The sequence below is a fragment of the Gopherus evgoodei genome, chromosome 2, assembly GCF_007399415.2.
Source record: "Gopherus evgoodei ecotype Sinaloan lineage chromosome 2, rGopEvg1_v1.p, whole genome shotgun sequence".
NCBI lineage: Eukaryota > Metazoa > Chordata > Testudines > Testudinidae > Gopherus > Gopherus evgoodei.
Window position 1 is genome coordinate 254505926 of NC_044323.1, and position 26882 is coordinate 254532807.

General features: G+C 43.2%; 1 protein-coding gene across 2 annotated transcripts in view; it reads left to right on the forward strand.

Annotated features, from left to right (window-relative positions):
- Positions 1 to 283: 283 nt before the first annotated feature.
- Positions 284 to 26882, forward strand: part of PLEKHF2 (pleckstrin homology and FYVE domain containing 2) — a 37027-nt gene continuing 10428 nt past the window's right edge. For both annotated transcript variants that reach the window (XM_030553518.1, XM_030553517.1), the window contains exon 1: positions 284 to 1007. The gene's annotated coding sequence lies outside the window, so the exon portion shown is untranslated. The remainder of the gene's footprint in view (positions 1008 to 26882) is intronic.

The following is a 26882-nucleotide window of genomic DNA, read 5'->3' on the forward strand; positions in this document are numbered from 1 at the left end:
ACATGGAGATCAAAGAAAGCAGGAGGAGATGACAGGGCTAAGAGTCTCATTAGATTTAATGAGGAAGAAGCCTGCATACAAGTGAAACAAGGGTAAGATGTGGTCAGAGGAGGAGAAGATGCAGATGAGGTTTAATTTTGTCTTGTTTATCAAAATAATCCACTTTTTTCCAAAGTTTAGGACTGACTGAAGTTGTTCACACTGTTTTTATTTGCTCCACACTAACATCGGGTTGTGATTCAACTCAAACTTGACATTTTTCCAGGTATGAAGAGTCATCTCGTGAGCTGTGGGAACAACGCGAAACACTGTAAATAGTTCATTGACTCACCCGCATCAAGAGGAACCCTCCCTAAAGGAAAGCTTTGAAAACAATAAGTAAGAAGTTGCATCAACCAATTAGGAGACTTGGGGTAAGGTCTGCACTGGAGGAGTCTTTGCAAGTGAGGGAGCTGGGGAAGGGCAGCTCTGTACAGGAGATTCTCTCCAACGAGTGTAGGGGGGACACCCCAGAGAGTGAAGGGGGTTGGGAGCAGGAAAGTTTGGGGATGGGGACTCTCCCTCCAGTGACGTGGGGTGGGTGGAGAGTCTCCAGAGAGTGAAGGGGCAGGGCTATAGGGGGGACTCTCTCTCCGGTGAGGGAGGGGTGGACAGCAGGCAGGTCTGTGAAGAGGGTAGAGACTCTCCAGTGAGCGTGGGGAGAGAGGTTGAGTCTTTCGTCCACTCCCCACAGCTCAGAGCCCGGTGGGAAGTTCCTGAGTTACTCCATCCCCAGCCAAGCGCCGCGAAGCCCTGCCCCTCCTCTCCCAAGATGGCGGCGGCCCCTCCCCTAGATCCCAAGGGCTGGGGCGGGGCCCCTGGAGCCCGTCCTCCCGCAGCTGCGGCCAGGGACTGTTATGTGTGAGCGCGGCTGGGTGGGCGTGGGACGCGGCTGGCAGTTAGCAGGGGCGAGCGCAGCTGGGGTCCGAGTGGCGAGAGCTGCGCGCGCCGGGCCGCGCTCTGCCTGGGTGAGTAGCGCGGCTGGGGGTGGCGAGTCTCGTGTCCTCGAGGCACTGGCAGGCTCGGCTGCGGCAGGAGCCAGGCGGGCGGCGACGGGCAAACTTTCCTTGCGGGCTCTCGCTGCCTGGGCTCCGGCTGCTGCTCCGCGGCCATGTTGGGAGCCCGTGTCGCCGGGCTGGCGCAGGAGCTGCCCCTGTGGGGGTGGGTAGGGTGCGACCCCGTCTTCGGGCGCGGGATCTCGACCGACAAGCTTCGCCCGCGGGAGTTTGCTCCTGGGGGAGGTCGGCGCGGTGGGGACGCGTTTCCCTCGCATCTCAGCAGGGCAAGGTGCCGGCGCTGGCCCCAGCCCTGGCCCCGTGCGGGGTGGCAAAGGGGGGGCTCGGGCGCGACAGCGCTGGGAGTTGTAGGGGCTCAGTGCCCATCCCGGGCCGGTGGTTACTCACCCCTAGCCCGGCTGCAGGCAGTGCCAGCGGGCGGGACTCCAGTCCTGCCTCCCCGTACGGGGCGTACGCGGGGCCTGGAGCCCCTGCTGCCCTGCCCGGCTGGCGCGTGCGGCGGGCCCGGCCCCGGGGTTCCGCGCTGCGGGAGGGAGGAGACTCCCTGTAACTTGGCAGCATCGGTTATGGGAGTGGATTGTGACTGGAGGGGAGCGAGCTCCCTTGTATTTATTGTCGCGTCGAAAGGACCCTGTGGTTGTGGCAGCCGCGGGTAAACCTCACTCGCTGGAACGGCGTTGGGCCCACAGTCTTTAGTTGTCTGGTTTTGTTGTTGAACTTCACTTATAAATCGCCCTGTATTCAAACTGAAACCCCCAAATCCTGGGTAATTGTGGAAATAAATATTTGGGTTTAGGGATTTATTTGGGTTTTGTGCACCGTATTTTGCAGGACAGGTGTTTTTCTTGAAAAATGATTACATTTGTATAATCTTGTTTTTATTTTTTATTTTTTGGGGGTTGTGACAGTCATGTAGGGATTGCATCTCTTTTAAAGTATCCTGCTAACTCTTTAAAAATAGAGTGCTTAAGTATAGTGTGTAAAATTCATGATGCATGTTGCAACTTATCCTTTGAAGCAAATATATGTTCTATGACTCAATAAATGCCAGTTGCGAGAAGAGGGATTTATTTGGAGCTGTGTGTGCCTACATATATCTATATCTATCTATCTATCTATATATATATATATATATATATACAGTGCCTATACAGACCAGCCTGCAGCCTGGTGTGTATGGACAGACCCCTGTGCAAATGTGGAATACCCTTGAATTCAGTGGGTCTCCATGTGAGTGTGGGGATCTGCCTGTGTGTCATGTTGCAGCATCTGGGCCTAAGCGCTATATAAGTACAGGGATAGATGTTGGCTGGTCAAATCGGTATGAAGTTTCCGTTAAACACAATCCTTAAATTGTACGCCATTTATTGTTACTCTCATCTCCTGTGGGCTTCCATGAAGACATTTGAATAAACATAGCAAATGGAAGATAAGTAATCAAATATTTATCACTACTTAATTTGAGGACTTTGCACAAATGTGGTCTGTTTAAAGTTGTTTTCAGTGTTGTTGTAGCCATGTTGGTCCCATAGATTTTAGAGACAGGGTGGGTGAGGTAATATCTCTTATTGGACTAGCTTCTGTTGATGAAAGAGACAAGCTTTCAAGCCACACAGCTCTTTTTCAGGTCTGGGAAACATCTTGGGGCTTTTCTTCACATACAGTGCTACAGCAGTGCAGCTGCAGCACGTTCGTGAAGATGGTCTTAGGCCTACCGGAGAACTTCTACTGTTTGTGTAGTTTAATCCACCTCCCTGAAAGGCAGTAGCTATGTTGGCGGGAGAAACTAAGTTCCACCTTGTATTTAGTTACATTTTCCCAGACCTGAAAAAAGAGCTCTGTGTAGCTTGAAAACTTCTCTCTTTCATCAACAGAAGTTGGTTCCATGAAAGACTTTTTCACCCTTTTTAGTTCATCTAGGGCAGCTACTTACCTCTAATCAAATCTATGAATAAATGGTTAAATTTAAAGAGGTTTGAAACAGTTTGATACGATTACTAAAATTTTTTTTGTAAAGCTGCCTGAATCTTCCGTTTGTCAGCATGACTAAGTATGTTAGCATTTCTGTAATTTGTATGTTGAAGTGTATATTTGATCTATTGAAACAGTCTAATTTTAAACGTGATGCGTTATTCCAAGAGTTCTCAAACTGGGGGTCAGGACCCCTCAGGGGATCACAAGGCTATTACATGGGGGTCACGAGCTGTCAGCCTCCACCCCTAACCCTGCTTTGTCTCCAACATTTATAATGATGTTAAATATATAATATATATCTAAAAACATTTGTAAGAGAGGTCGCACTCAAGAGGCTTGCTGTGTGAAAGGGGTCACCAGTAGAAAAGTTTGAGAACCACTGCGTTATTCTGAAAGCAATTCTTAACAATTATACATTTAAAATAAGGCAAAAGAGAGAATATTACTTTCAGTTGCTTTTTTCTCTTTTGGTTTTGTGAATACTTAGTGATATTTTTCTATGTTCTGGAACAATGAATTGCACTCCTAATAAGTACTACTTGGCTAATTTTTTAGTCTAAAATGTCCCACTTTATTTAGAAATGTGGCTGCTGCCCAGCTACTGATTTTAATCCTTGACTTCATAAGTATTTTTAGTAAGCAAAGCTACTGCACATACCTGGAACTATGGATTAAGGATTTCTTTAATACCTTGACTAAATTGACCATAGTAGTCTAGAAGCGTCATAAGACTTCATATTCATTAAATTTGCTTGGTTCCTCTAGAGACTGATGTCTAATACTGCCAAATAAGTTATTTGAGTCTGTAATGCATCTAACATTTTAAATTAAAACAAGATGAATTAACACAACTAGGGAAGTGAGACTAAAATTAAACTGACAGATTTTTTACTGCTTCCTCCCTTTTCCCAAATAAGAGATTCAAATACTTGCTCAACTTCAAGTTTTGTGCAGTTTAATTGGTTATTGTTAGTGATGGACTTCAGAGATGAGAGGAGAAAAATAGCAGAAAATGTGGAAATGGCAGAAGTACTAAATTACTTTTGTTTCAGTTTTCACCAAAAAGGTTAGTAGTGAATCTAATATAGAGAATGCCAATGAAAATGTGGTAGGATCACTGGCTAAAATAGGGAAAAAACAAGTTAAAAATTACATAGGCTATGTCTACACCAGAGACCTTACAGTGGCACTGCTGTACTGATGCAAGGTAAGATCTCCCATGTATGTAGTTCTCCTGTTGGCATAATTTAACCACCCCCACTGAGCGGCAGCAGCTATAGCACCGGAAGAGCATCTCCCACTGATGTGGCGCTATCCATACCAGCATATCTGTCGGTGTAACTTATATCGCTCAAAAAAGCTTTACTGACACAAGTGCTAGTGTAGACATTGCCTTAGACAAGTTAGATGTCTGAAAGTCCCTAAGGCCTGATGAAATACATCCTAGAATAGTAAAGGAGCTGACTGAGAAGATATCTGATTACACTGCTCTACAGCCAAAATGCTTCTGAAATAAATGTAGTCCAACTTTACTAATTCTGGGTCACTGAGAATGAAAATGATGCTTAAAATTGTTCATTGGCTCTAGTTTTCAAGATATGCTATTGGGTCAGTATATACGACCCTTGACTTGGGAACGGCGGAGGATAAGTGAGTTATAAGGGAAGGGATCTCAATTTAAACCAGAAATGACTAAAATACATCTTTGACTGGATCTATGAATAAATCTATGACTGGGTTTGGACAGTACTTGCTTTTTAGGCAAAACAATGAATGATGCAATCTGAAGCTGGTATTGCGTCCTATATGATATGAATTGCATCATGTTATTCCTAGAAGTCATGGATGATGCAATCATAACGAAGCTTACATCACTCTGCTGAACAAATTGCCCTATATCAGCTCTAGAAATCATACAGTGTTGTGCTCTCTTATTTGTCAGTGTTTGATTTTGCAAAGGCACACGTTTCTGTTTAGCCAAAGTGAGCAGAGATACCTCGTACTTGTGTGAACAGTGCAGATAACTTCTGCTATGTTTGTGGTGAAGTGACTTTTGCATCACAAAAGCACATTATAACCACTCTGGTTAAGAAAGCCTATCACCTTTATTTTGGCTGCAAACTTGGAGATCAGGACAAGAGGTGGGCCCCACACATATGCTGCAACACTTGTGCAAGAAATCTTCACCAGTGGTTGAACAGGAAAAGGAAATCTATGCCTTTTGCAGTGCCAACGATTTGGAGAGAGCCAACAGATCATACCAGCAGTTGTTCCTTCTGCATGGTGCCTCCAGTTGGGAAAGGGGTGTCAAAGAAGAAAAAGTGGACTGTGCATTGTCCAAACATTCCATCAGCTATACGCCCAGTACCCCACAGAGAAGGACTGCCAGTTCCTGAGGCACCAGAATCATTCTAACTTGAGTCAGACGAGGAAGAGGATGAAAATTCTGGTCCTGAACCGTCAGTGTCACAAGACCCACGTTTTCTCCCATCCTCCTCCTCTGAACCACACCTCATAACACAAGGTGAACTGAATGACCTTGTCAGGGATTTGGAACTACCCAAGAGTAAGGCAGAGCTGTTGGGCTCCAGGCTACAGCAGTGGAATCTCCTGGCAGGCTATCGGGGCAAATGGAGTCCATCAATGCTTGCAGACTATTGCTGGACAGTGACAAGAGATGCTCTATTTAATGAATACGAGAGACAAGCCAAGAAGCACTGAGTAGGCACTGAATAGGACTAAACTATGTACATAATAGTTTTTTGCCTTTTGTTTCATAATAAATTTTATTTATATAACCCTTTTGCTGATTTTTAAAGTGTTATATAAACAGGACAGGTGAAATATCATGTAAAGCAACCATAAACACATGAAAAGACCTAGGTTCACAATTTATGATTAAAACTCTACTCTCTACACAATATACATAGACATAAAATGTAAAAACTTAAAAATATCTTAGAAACAGTAGCCAAGCAGTTGTTTTAATTGTCATATTTGAATTCAGCACATCAAAATACATAATAAATCACATTTTTATCTCTGAAGCAGACGACTTCTCAAAAATTGTAGACCAATGTTATCTTTGAAATGTCATGGAAGACCAGAATGGTTCCAGAGGATTGGAAAGGGGCAAATATTGTGCAATCAATTTGCTAACGCCTAGAAGATAATAATGTGATAAGTCAGCATGGATTTGTCAAGAACAAATCATGTCAAACTAACACAATAGATTTCTTTGAGAGGCTTAACAAGCATTTTGGATGGGGGCAGCACTTGATGTGGTATATCTTGACTTTAAGGCAGTTTGAACAAACATCTGTCAGGAATGGTCTGGATAATACTCAATCCTGCCATGAGTGCAGGGGACTGGGGTCGGACTAGATGATCTCTCAGGTTCCCTTTCAGTCTTATGGTTCTATGAGGTGTATGTTTCTTTGAACATTATTTTTCATGGGTCTCATTAGTATGTGGTGTTGCTACAGATGATCTATAGTGCTTGGGCACAACAATATGAGAGAGCATCTTTAGCTCTGAAGTTAAACTAACTTCAATTAAAGGTTAACTCTAAAAGTATAATTAAAGAGTGGTTAAGGAGTTGAGTGCAAAATGAGAATCTTATTTCCGTTATGACTGCCCACATGAATGGCTTCCTGTACTCTGAGTCGACTAATTAAAAACTGTATATTTCCAGGAGTTTGTTTTGAGTATTACAATTACTGGCTCTAAATGGCATGTATACTGAATCCAGCAGTCCATGGTGTGCTGAAATTACTCGCACTGTTTAAAATTTAGGCCTTATTACAAGTCTGAATTTCTGTAAATTCTCTTTCCTTCCTTTGCATTTTTCTCACTGTAGCAACTTTAAAAATTTCACCCATCTGTCTAAGGTGATCAGCAATGAAATAGTTAATGATTTATATTGTTAAGCTAAATTATAGCTTTTAACACACACCAGTGTGATTAGTGTTGGCGAGGTGACTCAGGGCTTCGCTCATCTGAGCCAGTGTTTCAGGTTGTCTGCAGACTTGAGAAGACAATGGTAGCTCTGATACACATTTTCTTTATTGCCATAGTTGCCTGGATTCAAGCTAGCTCGCATGTAGTTTTGGCTGTGTAGCCATATCCTGGTTGTGGTCAACCCTAGAATTCCCTTACATACAGTAAACTGCTGTTCAATCTAAAATGCTCAGAATGAAGTCCTGCTTTCCCGTTGAAAGAAAAAGAGCAGTATTGTAAATAACTACATTCCATGGCAACATGCTTTTCATCTTTTCATTGACTTCAGAATAATTTAATTACTTTATATGATTTGTAAAAGCAGTAGCGATATCCAGTTAGGGCACTGTTGTCAACTGTACGGACAGGTAAATTAAATTAAATTTAATTCTGATTAAATTTTCAGAGTTTTTTTGTTTGAAAAGAGAATAAAGATTGTTATACAAAACTTGCTTTTGAAATGGAACAACCTAAACTTAAAAAGTTGTCCCTTTTTTCCTAAACAAGTACAAAAATGTATAATATGTTGTAGTATTACTTGTGCTCCAAATAATTTAGACAAGTAGTTGTTTTAATAGTCATGGGGGAGAAAAGGGATATTTGTAGAAAGTGTAGAAGAATATATTTATCACACTGAAGAATGTTGTTGTAATGTTTTTATAAGTCATGATAATAGCTGTACTAACAAGTCAAGTCTTGCAAATACTTATTCATATGAGCACTCCTGTTGAGGTAAATGGGACTGCTTGAAAGAGTATGAATTGCTTACTTGGGGACTTGCAGAGTTAGGGCTGCAATTTTGTACAGTAATGTTCTTTTTGGTTGAAGTGTTAATCAGGGTGGATTTGATTTAAATCACTAGTCAGGAAAACTCGATGTAATCATGGTTTTCTACATAAAAGTGCTTTCTTGTTGGTTGTTATAACCTTAAAACATATTATTCACAACTCAGATGTAGGTTTCATTTTTAGAAGGTACACACTGTACATTTTCAAACAGTGATTTATTTTGAAAACTTTTCAGTTTAGTTTTACAGCGATATCAGAAAATGAATGATTGGTTATTTCATTTACCGATGGTAGTTGAAGCAGATTGTTCATCTCCCAATGACTTCATAAATATCTCCAATTCAACAGGTTAATCATTAATATTTGGAGGATTTTCTTGCCATGCTGTATTAGGAGGAGAACATCACTAGACAGACATTTAAATTGTTTTATTTAACTAAAACAACAATGTTAAGTATTCTGGATTTTTTTCTTCAACAGCAAACATATAATATTTTAACACAGCAAGCATATGTCCCTCATGTCTCATTTATCTCTGGACTTCTTCTCCTTGTCCAGCTCTATTCCACTCCCCAGCAATCTTCTATTCATTGAACTTTTTGAAACTTTGCACTTTTAGAGAGGGTTAAGGGATTGGCTCTGTGTACACAAATTTGCGGAGAAGCAATAGAGTTGAGGTCTGTTATTTCACACCTTTATTTTATTTATAAATAAACATTTTTGCTGTTAACAAGCATGTTACCTGTGGAGACAGAAGCCTGTGGAACCCCAAAAGACTGGGTCCCTAATCCATGAACTACTGGAACTCATTTACAAAACTTTTCTTAAACATTACATGAATATATTATCTCATACTATAGAATTAATAATCCCTATTCCATGATGAAATATTTTTAAGCTATACTGTATCTTAATTAAAACTATCTTTAGGTAGGTTTTTTCCTCAAAAAGCATTTATAAAAAAAAAAGATTTAAATAAAAAAATCCGATGTTTTTATTTTTATTTCTGTCCACCCTGATGTTAATATTGTTTTGAGTATTTTTCTCCTGCATGGTCTTGATAGTCATTAGTCTCAGTATTGTTCGAGTAAATAATTAATTTCTCTCTAGCATATTTGTTTTCACTTTACAAACAAAGATACACTCATCTGTTGAGTTTTAAAAAACTTTCTTGAAGTGCAATACTTCATTTTATAAAGGTAGTTGCTTGCGTGGAGTTTTTTAAAATCTGTAAGGCTCATTATCTAGCATGTATTTCAGTAGAATGTACCATGACTTCTGCATATTGTGTAAAAATGGAATTCAACCTCTGAAATTTGTGGACTTCAAATACTGGGGTTTTCCTTTTTCATACATAGTAATTTTGAGGCAAGACATGGAAAATAGTTTATTGGAATATTAACATATAGCAGAGGTTCTCAAACTGGTCTGTGAGCTCCATTCAGATGCTCCGAGGATAGTTCCCTCTAAAGTATGCACCTAGGCAACTGCACACCTAATTAGTGGAGCCGCACAGGTGTGGCTCCATTAGTTAGGTGCCTGGACCCTGGAGAAGATGGACATGTAAGGTGAGGTGATGGACTTGGGGGGATTAGGGGGCAGATGGGAGGGGGCAGTGGGGTGAGAAGAGGGGGCGAGGGGAATTTGGGATGTGCAGGGCTCTGGTGGCCAGAGAAGGAGGCAACTTTCCCCAGCTCCAGGGCTGCAGCTGACAGGGACAGACAGCCATCCTTCCCAACCTCAGCTCTGTGGCTGCTGTTTGGGGGGGTAGGTCCTCTCCCACGCTCCTTCCCAGACCCAGGTTGCACGCTGCCGTGGCAGGGGAGAAAGAGCACATCCATTGTATTAGAAAGGTGAGACTAGTGATATTAAAATATAAGTTGTGTGCTTTTATTTGTAGAACAAAATAAGGTTTTTTTATATAGCGCTTTTATCCAAAGTGCTTGCCCATAGTTAGCTAATGGTACAAACAACATTTGGAAAGATCATTAAGTGGTCTGCCAAGACCCTCAGCAATTTTCAAGTGGTCCACGCACCCTGACCACCACCCCAACTCCCCTGCCCTCTATCCATCTCCCCCTCCCTGTTCCCTGCCTCCTTACTGCGCTGCCTGGAGCACCAGTAGCTGGTGGTGCTACAGCTGCGCCACCCAGAGCACCAAGACAGGCAGCCGCGCTGCCCAGCTGGAGCCAGCCATGCCACTGCTCAGCACAGAGCACCAGGTCAGGCCGCGGCTCTGCAGCTGCACTGCCTGGCAAGAGCTTGCAGCCCTGCTGCCCAGAGCATTGTGTCGGTGGTGCAGTGAACTGAGATTGAGAGGGAGTGGGCTAGCCTCCTGGGCCAGGAGCTCAGGGCCTGGGCTGGAGGGTCCTGCAGGCCGGATGTGGCCTGCGGGCCGTAGTTTGCCCACCTCTGCTCTAGTGACAAGTTTACTAAAAATCAGAAAAATCCCCTTTCCTATAATCGTCTACCAAAAATGAAATAAATGTAATCAGAGTGCAATCTAAAACTGTAGACATAGTCTGACAAACAAATTATTGCTAGTGTCAAGATGTTGAAGGGTGCTCAACAGCATGAATCTCATTGCCATTGGTGATGGAGCATTTTGAGTACATTCTGTGGAAATGGGAGGTGTAGTTCTCTCCTCAGTTGCATCATCCTTCCTAATACACATGCCTTTCCATTAATGTAGTGAGTTATTTGCATGTGTTAAGTGGATGAGAGGATGAAATGCAGGACTCTTATGCTGTACTCCACATCTTGGAACTTTTTTTGAACTTCTTAGAACAGAAGAAAACTGTGCAACATATTATACAACTCATTGTATAAAAAAAGGAAGTTAACTTACCTCTAGCCTTCCTAATTTTGTAATATGGGAAACAAAACTTGACACATTTTTCCTTTGCCCCTCTTCAAGTGTCATACAGAGTGAGCAGGACAGACTCAACTCTGTGAGTATGGTTGTGTTATGTATTTGATGGTATACAAACACACAGGAAAATAGTCCTGCTCTAAAGACTTTCAAAATAATTTGAAATAGGACACAGCAAGTGAATGATATTAAGAAATTAATATGATTAGGTGGGCTAGCTGTGTGCGCATGTCCTGAAGGTTCAAAATTATTGAAGTGGGTTTTCGTTTTTGTTTAAATCGCTGACCTAGCTATCATTACCTGTCAGTGTTAAACTCCCACAGACTGACTTTCATTGTACACCTGTGCTGGAAATCTGTATGTGGAAGTGATCTTAAGACTACTCCTCTTAGGGTATGGCAACACTTACATTTGTGCAGTGCTGGGAGTTACAGCTGTGTTCGTACAGCTGTGTAGGGCCAGCGCTGCAATGTGGCCACACTGACAGCTACCAGCGCTGCAGTGTGGCCACATTTGCAGCATTTGCAGCGCTATTGGGAGTGGTGCATTGTGGGCAGCTATCCCATAGAGCACCTCGTCCCATTTTGGCGTTGTGGGAAGGGGACGGAAGGGTGCGGGTCTTTCCGCTTCCTGTTCCAACTCCCCGTGGTGCTTTGCTACACATTCTAAGCAGTTTGGCGCCATTTGTGAGTCTGCAGCGCGATTTCTGTTACAAATGGAGCCCGAGCTGCTGAGGACCTTGCTGATGAATGTTGCCAGCACATCACCTTTGGCGGTGGAGCTATTCCTTCAGCTCCAAAGTGACAGTGAGGAGTCAGATGATGATATTGATTCGCCTGACACGCAAGACACTAAATTGCTTATGGCGGTAACGGACGTGCTCAGCACCGTGGAACGCCGCCTTTGGGCTCGGGAAACGAGCACTGAGTGGTGGGATCACATTGTCCTGCAAGCCTGGGATGACGAGCAGTGGCTGCAGAACTTTCGGATGAGAAAAGCCACTTTCATGGAACTGTGTGCTGAGCTCGCCCCTACCCTGCGGCGCAGGGACACGAGATTGAGAGCTGCCCTGCCAGTGGAGAAGCAGGTGGCTATTGCAATCTGGAAGCTGGCAACTCCAGACAGCTACCGATCGGTGGCGAACCAGTTTGGAGTGGGAAAGTCGACCGTTGGAATAGTGTTGATGCAAGTTTGCATGGCCATTAATCGCACCCTGCTAAGAAGAACCGTGACTCTGGGGAACGTGCAGGACATTGTGGATGGCGTTGCACAAATGGGTTTCCCTAACTCTGGAGTGGCAATAGATGGGAAGCATATTCCTATTCTGGCACCACCCTACCTGGCATCAGAGTACGTTAATCGCAAGGGGTATTTCTCTGTGGTTCTGCAAGCGCTTGTGGATCACCGTGGGTGTCTCACTGATATTTACTCAGGATGGTCTGGAAAGGTGCATGATGCACGCATCTTTCGGAACAGTGCCCTGTACAGGAAGCTGCTGGTCAGGACTTCTTTCCCAGACCGCAAGATTACAGTAGGGGACGTCGAAATGCCCATTGTGATCCTTGGAGACCCCAATTACCCCTTAGTGCCATGGCTCATGAAACCGTATACAGGGAAGCTTGACAGGAGCAAGGACTGGTTCAACTACAGGCCGAGCCGGTGCAGAATGACTGTGGAGTGTGCTTTTGGCCGTTTAAAGGGTCGCTGGAGGTGTCTCTACGGGAAGCTAGATTTGAGGGAAAGCAGCATCTCCGCTGTTGTATCCGCGTGCTGTACCCTCCATAATATTTGTGAAGGGAAGGGTGAAACATTCAGTGAGGAATGGCCCTCCGAGGTTCGACCCCTAGAGGCTGAATTTGCACAGCCAGAGAGCAGGGCTACTAGAGAGGCCCAGGAAAGGGCTTCAAGGATTAGGGATGCCTTAAGGGAGCAATTTGAGGCTGAAAGCCAACAGTAATGTTTGGTGCCTTTGCAGTGCCCGTTTTTCCCTTGGGGTACTGTATTTCTCACTTTCTGCAATAATAAAGTTTTAAAAGCCAAGAAATCATTTATTCAAAATACAGTACATAAAAGGGCAGGGGAGTAGGGTGGTGGACTGTACATTCAGAGGTTTAAATGTGTCCTGCTTGGATTGCTGTTCAATGCCTGCTGCACTCCAGGATTAATATGCTGCATCGTGAGGGGGTTGAGTGAATAGGGCAAGGGTTGTAGTTCTCAGGGCTGGCAGGTGAACGTACAGGTGTTGGGGGCAGCTGGTGGTGGTAAGAACCAGGCTGCTGGAGAAAGGTGTTTTATGCAAACACTGGGGAACAAGGGAGAGAGCTTTGGGAGGGATGGGGATTACCACGGTACTGATCTGCCTGCATGGCTACGAGAGACTGCATACAATCCATTTGGCGAGCCAGGAGGCTTATCAGCTGCTTTGTGCTTTTCTTGGTAGCCAATTCCTTTCTCCTGCTTTGTGTATGCCTCCACTCATGCATTTTCTCTCTCCAGTCCTGCAGCCTCTTACTGTCTCTGGCATACTGATTCATAACTGCTTTGATCAAATCTTCTTTTGATTTTCTAGGATTTTTCCTCAAGTTCTGTAGTCTTCGCGCAGGTGGTGATAGGGCTGGAGTATTCAAGGACACTTAAAATAACAAATAGAAACATTTAATACAGAGGCTACATTGTTTATTATCACAGTGAAGGAGTTTGTAGACTATTTGTAGCATCATTTACACGTACCAAACATAGCACAGAGAGGCCACGGCAGCGAAGGCATGGCGAGCAATGGGGTGAGTGTTTCTGCCGTGACTTCACCTGGGAAAGGGAACTGCCTGAGGGCTCACTGGGGTTTCTGTGCATTGGGGAAAGCAGAGAGCAGCTACTTGAGGACCTGCACTGGGGAAAGCAGAGAGCAGGGACCTGCACTGAACACACTATCCCTACATTTTCAACAGGATTTTCTACTGCCAGATATATCACTGCTGCGTGTTACCTGGGAAGAGAGGGAGGGTCTTCTACAGCAATGTGGATTCCGCCCTGGTCCCTATGCAGCTTGCCTGTGTACAGCAATGGTTCCCCCACCCCTCGCGGCACAGTGGCATGGATGAGTTAGCCTGACTGGGACAAGGACCACGGTGGCTCTCCCTGTAAACTTGCGCAAACACATTGGCCACGCTCTGGCTGCAACTTTTGAAGAGATTACCGAGGCTGATTACAGAGATGTGATAGACCAAATCAATGGGCTATTCACATTTAGGCATGCATGCAAGCAGCCATAACCCCCACCCTCCTCTCCCAAAACATTTCCATCCTAAAAATAAAATCTGCTTACTGGGAACACGCTCCTCTGCTGCTTCTTCACCAACAAGTTCCAGCTGCTGCGACTGGCTAGCCTCCTCCTGGCTTGAGAAGAACTCCTGGCTACAAGAACTCCTGGGACTCCGGTGTCTCCCTCCACCCCAGTAGCCTCACTCTCAGCTTCCTCTACACCCTCTCCCACTTCTCCCTGCTCTGAACTCTCCATCGTGCTCCTCGGATTGTCAGTGGGGTCACACCCAAGTATGGCATCTGGCTCCTTGTAAAAATGGCAGGTCGTGGGGGCAGCTCCTGAGCGGTGATTTTCCTCACGGGCTTTGCAATAGGCACTGCGCAGCTCCTTTTCTTTTACCCTGCACTGCAACACGTCCCGTTCATGGCCCCTTTGCAGCAAGAAATTTGATATCTGCCCATAGGTATCATAATTTCTACGGCTGGAGCGCAGCTGTGATTGCACAGCTTCCTCACCCCAAACACTGATGAGGTCCTGCAGGTCGGAAGTGTTCCATGCTGGGGCTCGTTGGGGGCGTGGAGGCATGGTCACTGATTGATTGCACTCCACACCTGGCTGAGCAAACAGGAAGGGGATTTTTAAAATTCCCAGGGCATTTAAAGGGCGGGTCACCTGAGCCCAGGGCAATGGAGTGTGAAACGATGAGCAGAGTGGCTGAAAAGGTATGCTGGGATACCACCTAATACCCTGGAGGCCAATAAAAGCGCTTTTGGTGTCCACACTTGATGACCAGCGCTGCATCACCAGCGCTGGAATCACTACACCCCAGGCAGACCAGGTGTACAGCCAGCGCTGCAACTAGAGAGTTGCAGCGCTGGCCGTGCTTTGCAAGTGTGGACACAGAGTGAGTTGCAGCACTGTAATCCCATCACCAGTGCTGCAACTCTCCAGTGTAGCCATGCCCTTAGACCAGGAGCACTGTTGTGACCTATCTCCTGAAAAAACAGCTTATAGTCACAACTACCACTGTAAAAGCCCCTTATGTTGGAAGCCAAGGTAAGAGGCATTGACAGCATTGTTGTTAGAGCTACTCTTTCAGTTGTTGTGAATAGTTGTGGCAGCTGTTGGTGTGTGTGAAGGACTGGAAGTCCCTGCAGTTACTCGATAGGCTGTTTTTGAGCTTCTTGATCAAGATAGAGCAGTACAGCGGTTGGATTAAGTCTTCTAAATGTTGCTGAATGTTCTTATAGGTAGGGATTGTGAAGTTTTGTGGTTGCAGCACTTGGACCTCTGCCAACTCACTAAAGATGAGGTATTTAGTGGTCTCTGTTCAGCGGTCCAGAGTGAAAAATCATATGTGGTATGATACCACTGGCAGTCTGTACACTGAAGTCATGACAGAGCTATCTATTGACCCCTTGCCTACCCTGGAGGAGTTTTCCATCTTGTTCAGTTGAACTTCGGGGAGCCCTGGTCTAGACAGGGCTTTTGTATGTAGACCTTTGTTTTTACCTCTGCTTTCAATAGGCTTAACTAAAATGGCAGTCAAATGGGATTAGCCATGGGAACCTGTTTACGTTATGGCTCTTACCAGGGGTGGCTCTAGGTATTTTGCCGCCCCGAGCACGGCAGGCAGGCTGCCCTCTGCGGCTTGCCTGCGGGAGGTCCCCAGTCCCGTGGATTCGGGGACCAGCAGACCCTCCGTAGGCATGCCGCCAAAGGTAACTTGCCTACTGCCCTCGTGGTGACCAGCAGAGCGCCCGCCATGGCTTGCCGCCCCAAGCACGCGCTTGGCATGCTGGAGCCTGGAGCCACCCCTGGCTCTTACTGGTGAATTAGTAAAAAGAAGAGGAGATAAATTCGTGTTAGCACTGATTTTTTTTTTTTTTTTTTTTTTTTTTTTTTTTTTGTACCCATCCTTGGAGTAAACACTGCCACAAAATCATGTCCACACTACAAGGTTAATCAATACAAAGTGAGTAAATGGAATGCCCTGGTATCACATAACACTGCTTTGAAAGTTCTGCAACAATGCTTCAACAATATTCCAATCCCATTAAGCAGATGATTAGATTAGCCATGTTGGCCATTTTACAATATTGTAGAAATACTGTACTGTGGCTGTTTTTGAAAGTAGAAATATTTTTTATACTGGTTCAGCTTTCTGTTACTGTTTGCAGCTCAAAAGAGACTGATCCCACCAGATCAGAAATGGAAGTTAAAATTGTGTTTTTAGAGCATTCTTGCTACTGCATTTGGGCCCAGTTTTGATCTGTGAGAATGTGTGGAATCGTGGGACCGATATGGTGCTAGTATCCTCTGATTATCATAGAGTTTTGCACCTTGAGTTGGTATGTGAACGGCAAGACACTTGTACACTTAAATTGACGTGCACTGAATTATGCCCAAATCATTGTGTATTCATTGGTTTAGACATGCCCTCTCAACTTGCACATCTCAGTGTTCTCACTATGTGAATTGTGGAACTGCCTGAACGGCTCAATCAGTTCTTCAGCAAATTATGACTGTTTTTACCAGACTTCAACTCTCTTTTTGTAACCATTTCACGACTCTTATCTGATCTGGCTATAACAAACATGGTTGAATTTTGAGGACAAAGCAGCTTCATCACAAAACTATGTTGAACCAAGTCAGGTGAGTCATGAAATGATTACATAAACACTCTTGAACTTGTTGTGTGGCAGAGCGCTTACTGGTAAGCAACATTCTTTTTTCACAGAGTTGAGTTAGTCTTCCCTAGCAATCCCATGTTTCCTACAGCGTAGTACCAAAGAGTGCAAGCCCAGTAAAGAAAATCAGAAGTATATGTCTGAAAATCTAGGCAATTCACAACATTCAGAGAAAGTAAGGTTCTCTGCATTACATTAATGTAAACAACTGTATTGTTTAAAGTATTCCTTTACTATTAAATTATTATGGATTAGATGTCCGTTCAGGTGTCTGGGAAATGTGTTCGCTTGGCGGTAAAGATTAAAAACAGTCAAGTATTTTATTTTTAATATACAGGAAGCTTAGTTGAAAGTAGGTGTGTGTAGTTTAGAAGTGCCAAAATAAATAAGCATCTTCCTTGTATTCTAGATACCTGATTTTTATGTTTGAGTGGAATGAAAAGGTTTGTTTTAATAAGCATTTGTATAAAATGGTACTGCAGAGAGGTTAAAGACACTGTTCTTGCTTCAAGCATACAAAGCAGCATTATCTTTTACTTGGTTCATTTGGGACCAACTTCTGTTTTTCAATGACTTGGAGTCCCTGAAAGCCTTTAATACGTTTAGTCAGTTTCTGACGTGAAGTACACAAGGGAAAACATAATTTCATTAATCTTTTACATAAGAGGTTTTATGGTAGGCCTTATATTAATGGGTGACTTAAACGTACAGTAGAACCTCAGAGTTACTAACACCTAGTAAACTGGAATGTTTGTAACTCTAAACAAAATGTGATGGTGGGTTCTTTCAAAAGTTTACAACTGAACGTTGACTAAATATAGCTTTGAAACTTTATCACGGAGAAGAAAAATGCTGCTTATAACATCTTAATTTAAATGAAGCAAGCACAGAAATAGTTTCCTTACCCTGTCGTTTTTTAAGTTTTCCCTTTATTTTGTTAGTTTACATTTAACACTGTACTGCTCTGTACAGTGTGTTTTTTTTTTTAATGTGGCCTCCATGGCCTAATTGTGTATTTCCGATTCCAAATGAGGGGTGTGGTTGACCGGTCAGTTTGTAACTCTGAGGTTCTACTGTATTTGTATTGTATTTACATTATGTAACTAATTATGATGTTAACTGTTATATATATCAAATCTGATTAATAAATGCTTACAAAATAAGTCTGGTAACATTTGTAAAGATATTGCAACATCTAGATTGTATTTTTTTATTCTACGGTTCTGAATGTTATGGCCACTAGTGCAGTGGGTCTGAAACTTTTTTTTACTGGCGACCCCTTTCACATTGCAAGCCTCTGACTACGACCCCCCTAATAAGTTAAACTTATTTTAGGATTTAAAACAAATGTTTTGACTATGGATTCCCTTTCCTTAGCCATCTATTATAGCAACATTAAGGCTTGTGTTTTGCAAATACGCATTTGGGATGCCATCCAACTTGAAGCAAAAGCAGTGAAATTCTTTCCATTGAATTTAATTTGAGTTGGATCAGATCCATGTGTAACAAGGATGGGAGCACTTGCATGTGTTAAGTTGATCAGTTGCACAAGAGTTTGCAGCATTAGGTCTTAATTTGCAAACTTTCCCAAAACTGAGCTGAAATTACCTGATGCTGTTTCATAAACAAAAAGTCTACACTAGTCACATGATGTTTTCCAAATATGATGATGGAGGGGGTTATGTAAATTTGTTTGTACATTTCCTGGCTCCAGATGGAATCACTGACAGTCTTGAAAGATAATATTGTGAGCAAAATTGTTCAGATTTAAACTTCTAAATTATTCAGAGAAATTTTATGAAACTGGAAAACAATTAAAATAAAGTTCAATGTAAAAGGCATATCGTGTGTACATATTTGCACCATTTAAAGTGTGCTAAACAGGTGCAAAATGTGTATCTGAAAACTGACTTTAATTTTCAGGATTCCTCCCTTCTAGACCTTAAAATTATCTACTTGCCAATGGAGAGTAGGAAACTTTTTTTTTTTTTTTTTTTTAAATTCAACTGCCTCCTCACCTCATAGTTCTGGTTATCTGGCTAATTTTTAACGTTCTTCTATAACACCAAGACTGAGTTGTCTGTGTGCTTCTTGAGTCCAGCTCTCGCATCCATAGAGGAGCACTTGGTAATTTAGTGTGTGTTTGAACTTTCAGCAGCTTTGGAAGTTTGTTGAATACTTTTTTTTCCCCCCAAGCTGTATCCTTCTCTTAATTTCTTCGTCAAATTTTCCATCTGATGTTAGGCTTCCTAAGTAGGGGAAATTTTTGCTTGTACTACCATTTCACTGTCGAGATATCAGCGTTGCCTACCTCATGCATAAATATTTACTTATTATATATTTTTTCTTCCTAATGTTGATTGTCATTCTGTCTGTCTGGCAAGTATTGTTCACAGTAATAAGTACACCTCTACCTCGATATAACTCTGTCCTTGGGAGCCAAAAAATTTTACCATGTTATAAGTGAAACTGTGTTATATTGAACTTGCTTTGATCCACTGGAGTGTGAAGCCCTTCTCACCCCAGCGCACTCCTTTACCACCTTATGTACAAATTTGTGTTATATCAGGCAGCATTATATCGAGGTAGCGGTGTATATTCTGAAGTTTTTCCCTAGTTGAAGTTATGAAGACTGGGCCACTGGCATATTTTATGTTCATGTATATGCCATTGAACTGTATGTTCTCTTTGGTGTCTTATACAATTTCCCTCATTATACCTTCTAACTATGTATTAAATAGTTGCTGAGATAGGATGCATGCTTTTCTTGATGTTGCAATACTCAATTCATTGTTTGTTTGGCTTGATGTGATTGGAATAACAGAGACTTGGGATAACTCACATGACTGGAGTACTGTCATGGATGGATATAAACTGTTCAGGAAGGACAGGCAGGGCAGAAAAGGTGGGGGAGTTGCATTGTATGTAAGAGAGCAGTATGACTGCTCAGAGCTCCGGTATGAAACCGTAGGAAAAACCTGAGTCTCTGGATTAAGTTTAGAAGTGAGAGCAACAAGGGTGATGTCGTGGTGGGAGTCTGCCATAGACCACCAGACCAGGGGGATGAGGTGGACAAGGCTTTCTTCAGGCAACTAATAGAAGTTACTAGATCGCAAGCCCTGGTTCTCATGGGAGACTTTAATCACCCTGATATCTGCTGGGAGAGCAGTATAGCGGTGCACAGACAATCCAGGAAATTTTTGGAAAGTGTAGCGGACAATTCCCTGGTGCAAGTGCTGGAGGAACCAACTAGGAGCAGAGCTCTTCTTGTCCTGCTGCTCATAAACTGGGAAGAATTAGTAGGGGAAGAAAAAGTGGATGGGAACCTGGGAGGCAGTGACCATGAGATGGTCAGGTTCAGGATCCTGGAGATAATGAGGTCAGTTCAATCAGGGCAGTTTCTCCTTCCTTGGTTTTCACACCTCAACTGCTAAAGAGTAGCTCATCCTCCCTGATTGAACTGACCTCATTCTCTCCAGACTGATTCTGGCCTGCATATTTATACCTGCCTGTGGAAATTTCCACCACATGCATCTGAGGAAGTGGGTATTCACCCACAAAAGCTTATGCTCCAATACGTCTGTTAGTTTGTAAGGTGCCACAGGACTCGTTGCTTTTTACAGATCCAGACTAACACGGCTACCCCTCTGATAGAGAAATAAAGGATTTCAGGCACAACTGCTGTCAAGCTGGTATCTTTCTTTAGCACTAAGTTCACTCACTTCTGAAAATTAGTTATGTGCTTAGTTTGCTCTTATTTTAGTTTTCCAGTTACTGTTGTATTGCAGCAGCATTTCTTTCTAATATAGCACTCCTTTAAGTAAAACAGTAAAATTCCCATTATCTGAACTTCTTGGACAGCACCAGATACGTTTGGGTAATTGAGAGTCAGAACAGGAAGTCATCTGGTTCTTGGTTGGAAAGGGAGGACCAAACAGTTGAGTTTTCGATGACTGGGTTTCTGCTGTGTAACAAGATTATTGTCCCCTTCGCTTTCCTTTTCCAGCCAAATTACTTTTGTTACATTGCGCAAGCTTTAAATGATTACAGTGACAGGCTGCCATGTTTATGATAAACTTGGTGTGTTACCTGAAAGCTATTGTTAGAATATTTTCACAGTGGGAGTTTGATAAAATGTTTTGGTGTTGCTCATCTTAAGAGAAGTTCCTCTTTTTTTGTCTTTTTGCCCTCTCCAGTCTGATTTAGTGGTAGAACATAAGAACGGCCATACTGGGTCAGATTAATGGTTCATCTAGCCAATGTTCCCTCTAATTTTTTCCATCCATGTACGGAATAAATTTTGTGTGTGGATGTGGACCACTAGTTTGAATATTTTTTTTAAAAGTTACCCCAGGGATAATTACTCCATCCAGGACAGGGTAGGCATTTTAGAACTCAGTACTCAAAGAATTAAATGTAAGTGTAAGAGAGAAATAAAAATTATGAAATGCATAGACCAGTCCAGAAACTAAAATAACGCACTTTGAAAGAATAAAATTACAGAGAATATATGTGCATTGCAGGAAGTGCCAAGAAGTAGTAACAACAAAAATAATAGTATGTGTGTGTGTGCTCTGTATGTGTGTGTGAGAGAGACTCTGTGTGTGCTGGCTACTGGGGAAGTCTCTGAGAGATGCTGTGTGCTGTCTCGTTAAGGCACTTTCACTTGCCGCGGAAGGGCTCAGGAGGCTCATTCAGACTTCAGACCACAGCAACTCTCCTGCTCCTGAGTCCTGTTCTCCCCCATGGAGATGGGGTACGTGGATGGGAGGGAGGCAGTGTCATGGTATAATTTCCCAATCTGAACCTTTAGAGTCCAAGAGTTGGGGTACCAGCATGAATTCCTCTAAGCTTAATTACCAGCTTAGTACTTGTAGCGCTGCCACCAACCAGGAATTCCAGTGCCTGGTACACTCTGGTCCCCCCAAAACCTTGCCCGGGGACCCCCAAGACCCAGACCCTCTGGATCTTAACACAAAGAAAGTAAACCCTTTCCCTCACCGTTGCCTCTCCCAGGCTTCTCCTCCCTGGGTTACCCTGGAAGATTACTGTGATTCAAACTCCTTGAATCACAACAGAGAAATCAGGTTTGTTTTCCTCCCCTTCTCTCCCCCTTCCCAGGCGTTCCCTCCCTGGGCTATCCTGGAGAGAGAGACAGATTCAAGCTCCGTGAATCTAAACAAAGGGATTCCCCCCTTCCCCCCATCCCTTCTTTCTCCCTGTCTCCCATCACTTTCCTGGTAAGTACAGACTCAATTCCCTTGAGCCTCAACAAGGGGAAAAAATCAAACAGGTTTTAAAAAGCAAAAATTTTAACTTTTACTTTCTTTCTTTCTTTCTTTTTATTATCTCTGTAATTTAGATGATAAAAGTTACAAGGTATTTCACCTTAGACACTAGAGAGAAGCCTCCCCCCAGCAAAATACAATTTAAAATACTCCCAGCAAACTACACATTTGCAAATACAGAAAACAAAAGACTGTAACCACCTTTCTGCTTAATACTCACTATTCTGAATATATAAGAGACTGTAGCAGGGAGATTGACAAGAAACCTGGTTGCACGTCTAGTCCCTTTCAGGACCCAGAGAGAACAAAGCAAAACCCAAAAAAACACAAATGAAGGCTTCCCTCCACCGAGATTTGAAAGTATCTTGTTTCCTGATTGGTCTTCTGGTCAGATGTTTTGGTTCCCTGTTTGTTAACCCTTTACAGGTAAAAGAGACATTAACCCGTTTATGACAGGCAGGAGGACTGTGAGAAACAGAGGTTGTGTGTGCTGGCTGTTGGGGGAGTCTCTGAGACACCGTGTGCTGTCTCTCTAAAGCACTCCCTCACTGTGGAGGGCTCAGAAGGCTTGTTCAGACCTCAGACCACAGCAGCTCTCCTGCTCTTGAGCCCTGTCCCCACTTCCCTGCTCTACAGAGATAGGATACAGAGGGGGCGGGGGACACCCTGATAGCAGCACTCTTCTCTCTCCCCCACTCTGCACAGCCAGCAGGAGAATCTCAGGAACAGCTGACCCTGGACTCCAAGGCAGAGGACAGGAGCAACATGGCTGTAAAGCAGCGGTGGGAGGGGAATGTGAACACATGCTGCCAGATGTTCGCAGCTCTGCTAATGAAGTGCGTGGCCCTTGAATCACTCCTGGGTGGCCGCCTGACTGCGCAGCTTAGAGGGAACATAGCATCTATCCCAGTCTTCTGACAATGGCCAATGCCAAGTGCTTTGGAGGGAATGAAAAGAACAGGGCGATTATCGAGTGATCCATCCTCTGTCATCCACTCCCAGCTTCTGGCAGTCAGAGGCTAGGGATCCTTGGAGTGTGAGGTAGTGTCCCTGAGCATCTTGGCTAATAGCCATTTAGGGATCTATCCTCCATGAACTTATTTTGATTCTTTTGTGAACCCAGTTAGAAGAAGAAACATATAGGGATCAAAGTATTACTTATATGGTGCCTAAACTATGAGGTCGTTTGGGTCCTAAGTTTTCTAGGCTCCTAAAAGTTCCTCAAGAGACCAAATTTTGGCATATGTATGACAGTGTTAATGTGCTTCAGGAGACATGTTGAGTCTTCCTTACTTAGAGGAGGGTCACCATGTTGCAGGATTTTGGGGGGGTGATTGGAAATAGGTCACGGAGGTGGCAACTTCAGATTTTTCTCCCAGTAGGAAAAAAATAATCCCTTATCTTCAGTTTCTTATTCAGGAAGATGTGCCGCAACAGTAGCCTCATCAGGCTTATCATGTGAAGCTAACTTTCACCCTTATCTATGATTTTTCAGCCCTTCCCCTCCCTCTGAAACTTTGTACCATAGCTCATCTCAGGTCATAACATTTCTGGGAAGCTGGTAAAAAATGAGAACTTAGTTATTGGCTGAAATCCTGGTCCCGCTGAAGTCAATGGCAAAACTTGAATTCAGTGGGGCTGATATTTCACCCTGTTCAGAATGTCTATGGGTTTTGGGCTTATATCTCCAAAATGGCTTGGTCTGCCAATTCCATGTTAATTTTGTTGGCCTTTTTGAGAAATGCCTTTTTTAGTGTGGTTTGGTTTTTGTGGAAGAGTGGTTAGTGGGAAGGGAAATTAGAAGTATAATCAGCATTAATCTCCAAATTGAGTGCTAGTTTTCACTGCAAAATTAATTTAAGTCCCATCCTCACATACAAACCCTTAATTTGAGTATGATGGTGCTCTTAATTCAAGTTGGCTGACTCCCAGAGGGTTTAGACTACAGCTCGAGTTAGAAAACACCACTGTGTGTAGCCTAGCTGCAAAACCCTCCAGCTAGCTTACTCAAAGGAGTTAATTTGAGTGCGGATAATGTGTTTTCATTGCAGTTAACTCCTACACTAAAGCAACCAAAATAGGGGTGGCCAGGAGCTCACTAAAGCAGGGATATGAATAGTGAGCATTGGATAGCTTGTGGAAGGGCCCTGAAATAGAATAGGAAGAGTTTTCCTTGTCCGCGGCAGGAAGTAAGGAGGAATTGAAGAATTGACAATATAGTAAGATTGCCAAAGAGAGTTCAAATTAAATCTCTTTTTTGCTTTTGTTACTCCATTCATGACTCCCAGTACATGGGTGGGAGGGGTAGCTCAGTGGTTTGCACATTGGCCTGCTAAACCCATGGTTGTGAGTTCAGTCCTTGAGGGGACCACTTAGGGATCTGGGGCAAAATCAGTAGTTGGTCCTGCTGGTAAAGGCAGGGGGCTGGACTCAATGACCTTTCAGGGTCCCTTCCAGTTCTATGAGATAGGTATATGTTGATGATGATGATGAATTGCTCTATGCAGAGCTGTGTGTAACTTCAATTGTCAGGGTACAATATCCTTGTTCTTTATCATTCCTACCACCCCCAACTGTTTGTGGATATAGCCTGGGTATGGCTCCTAGAGAGCTGCAAAGATGGTAATGTAGTGGTAGGAGGCTTTATGAAATGCTTATGTAGACATAGCCATCATGACTATTATCAGCAACTTGGAGTTAAGGCTAAAACCAGAATTTAAACAGCAGGATGCTCTATAGATCAACAGAGAGACAAGCCTGCGTTTTCTGCTATTTGTTTTTGACTCTTGCTTGACAGAATTAAACTTTAATTTCTTGCTTAAATGTAGACTAAAGGATGAACATGAACTATTTTGACTATATTTGTTGCTTGCTTATTTGGTTGATTTTAAACTTTTGGAATGTTGAGATGGAGAAATGAAAATACTTAGCTTTGATAGTTACTATATACTAGAACTATTTTGTGGCACACAAGCAGCAAAGGTTCAGAGTCCAGTTATTATTGAACTAAAATTTGTGTGAAATACTAAAGTGTGTAAAGGGGGGGAATTGCTTTAATCACAAGTACAGCTTGTGTAGTGTTTAATATAATGAAATGTACACATTACAGCAAGATACTAACTTAAAGAAGTCATGATAATACAAGCAACCGCAATAAAATGAAGCTTTTGCTCAGAATCTTCAATTAGAAATGGTCTTAAAAGGTGTGTGTAAAGATCTGATAAAGTATTTTTGCACTCTGTTAATAATTTATCTATTTTTATATTCTTCAATAAGGCTGAAATACCAAAAGGCTTATAGCGAGGAGGTAACTAACTTAATGCACTCAAGGAGCATCAAGTAAAATCAGTGGTGTTGTCTCATCGTGTTACTCCTGAGGGCATTCTGCAAACTTTATTTGTCAAATATGGAGGGTTCAGCATGGCATTGGGGAGCACAGGCCACTGGCTGCGCAGAGGTGGGAGTTCACTGTGCAGCTCCCCCACCCTAAGGACATGGACTCAGCGGTGAGGCTGCACCCAATTGTGACAGAGCGCAAGGACGGGGCCTAGCCCAGAAACACCCTAGGGTTCTGCGCCCCCTGCCAGGTGGGCTCAGCAAGGCAGGATCCAAGTGTGGAGGGGTTTAGTGTGGGGGGATCCATGTGTGGGTTGAGAGGGTTCTCTGTGGGGCAGTGTGGTTGTGGGCAGCTCCGTGGGGGACCTGATGCACAGGGGCTTGTTGGGAGGGTTCTGGGTTCATGGTAATAGGACTCTGCAAGGAGGTCCAGGTGAAGGTGGTTGGGCTCAGTAAGGGGGATAGAGCTCAGGGGTGGGGATCCAGATGCAGCTGGTTGGGGCTCAGTAGTTTGCGGATCTGGCTGGGTGGCTTGTTGGGGTGGTCCAGGTGCAGATGGAGTGGGACTCATCAGGGAGGGTTCTAGGTTCTGCCCCACAATGATTTACCTCTCTGCCGGCTGCCCTGGGCACCCGATACGTACTGCTGGGGAGGGTTGCGTGATCACTCTTGTGGCTTCCCTTTGCTTCCTTGTCCGAAAGTCATTTTTTCTGGGGTGGAAGCAAAGAAATCTGTGGGGGACATAAGTTCTCTGCATATGCAGTGACACACAATTCCCCTAGGAGTAATAACGTATTGTGAATTCAGCTAGTACTAATATATAATACTTGTTTCACAGGAGTGTTCAAGAATGGATGCATAGCAAAATGTGGGTTGATTGTATTTGTGTTCAGTAATTGTTACCATATGGGTTAGGAGCAAGAGAGGAGGTTTGAATGAGGCAGAATTTGTGGCCAGTCATTTTGTAAAATAAAAATAGATCCATAAGTCTAAAAGAGATTTAAAATACGTTGCCCAGTTTCATTTTGTTTTTCTGTTGAAGGGATAATTTACAGTATGTAGTTCAAGAGAACCATTATTGCACCAAGGTAAGAATATAGTGAAATGCTACAATGGCTCAGGTTAATGTGTAAGATCAGAATTGGTTTGGACTATGATAAACACAGTATATCAAGATTCAAAATGTTCCTTGACTTTCACAGCTACAGAACTTCTGCCTTTAAATCTATTACGTTCTGGAGATCGAGCCATTTTTTGTATAATGTGATGGCTAACACACTAGTACTCTTGTTTATCTTGATTTATGTATTATGGTGCATTTAGTATCACTTGTCAACTGATCCTTCAGACAAACTTGCTTTTTGTTTTGGTATCCATAGCCTCTTGTTTTAATTCCCGTGAAAACTTTTAATTAAAGTTGCAAATGTAGATCAGTTGAATTAAAGATGAAGAATCACAAGCATTGGAGCATGAAATAAAGAATTACAAACCAAGTTTATACATAAGATATTTAAACGGCTGTTTAGCCTGTCACACTTGAGAATTAGCGTTTTGATCCTCCACAGGGACTCTAACAAAATGTATTTGATTATGAAAGGATATGTCCTGCAAATTTTAAACT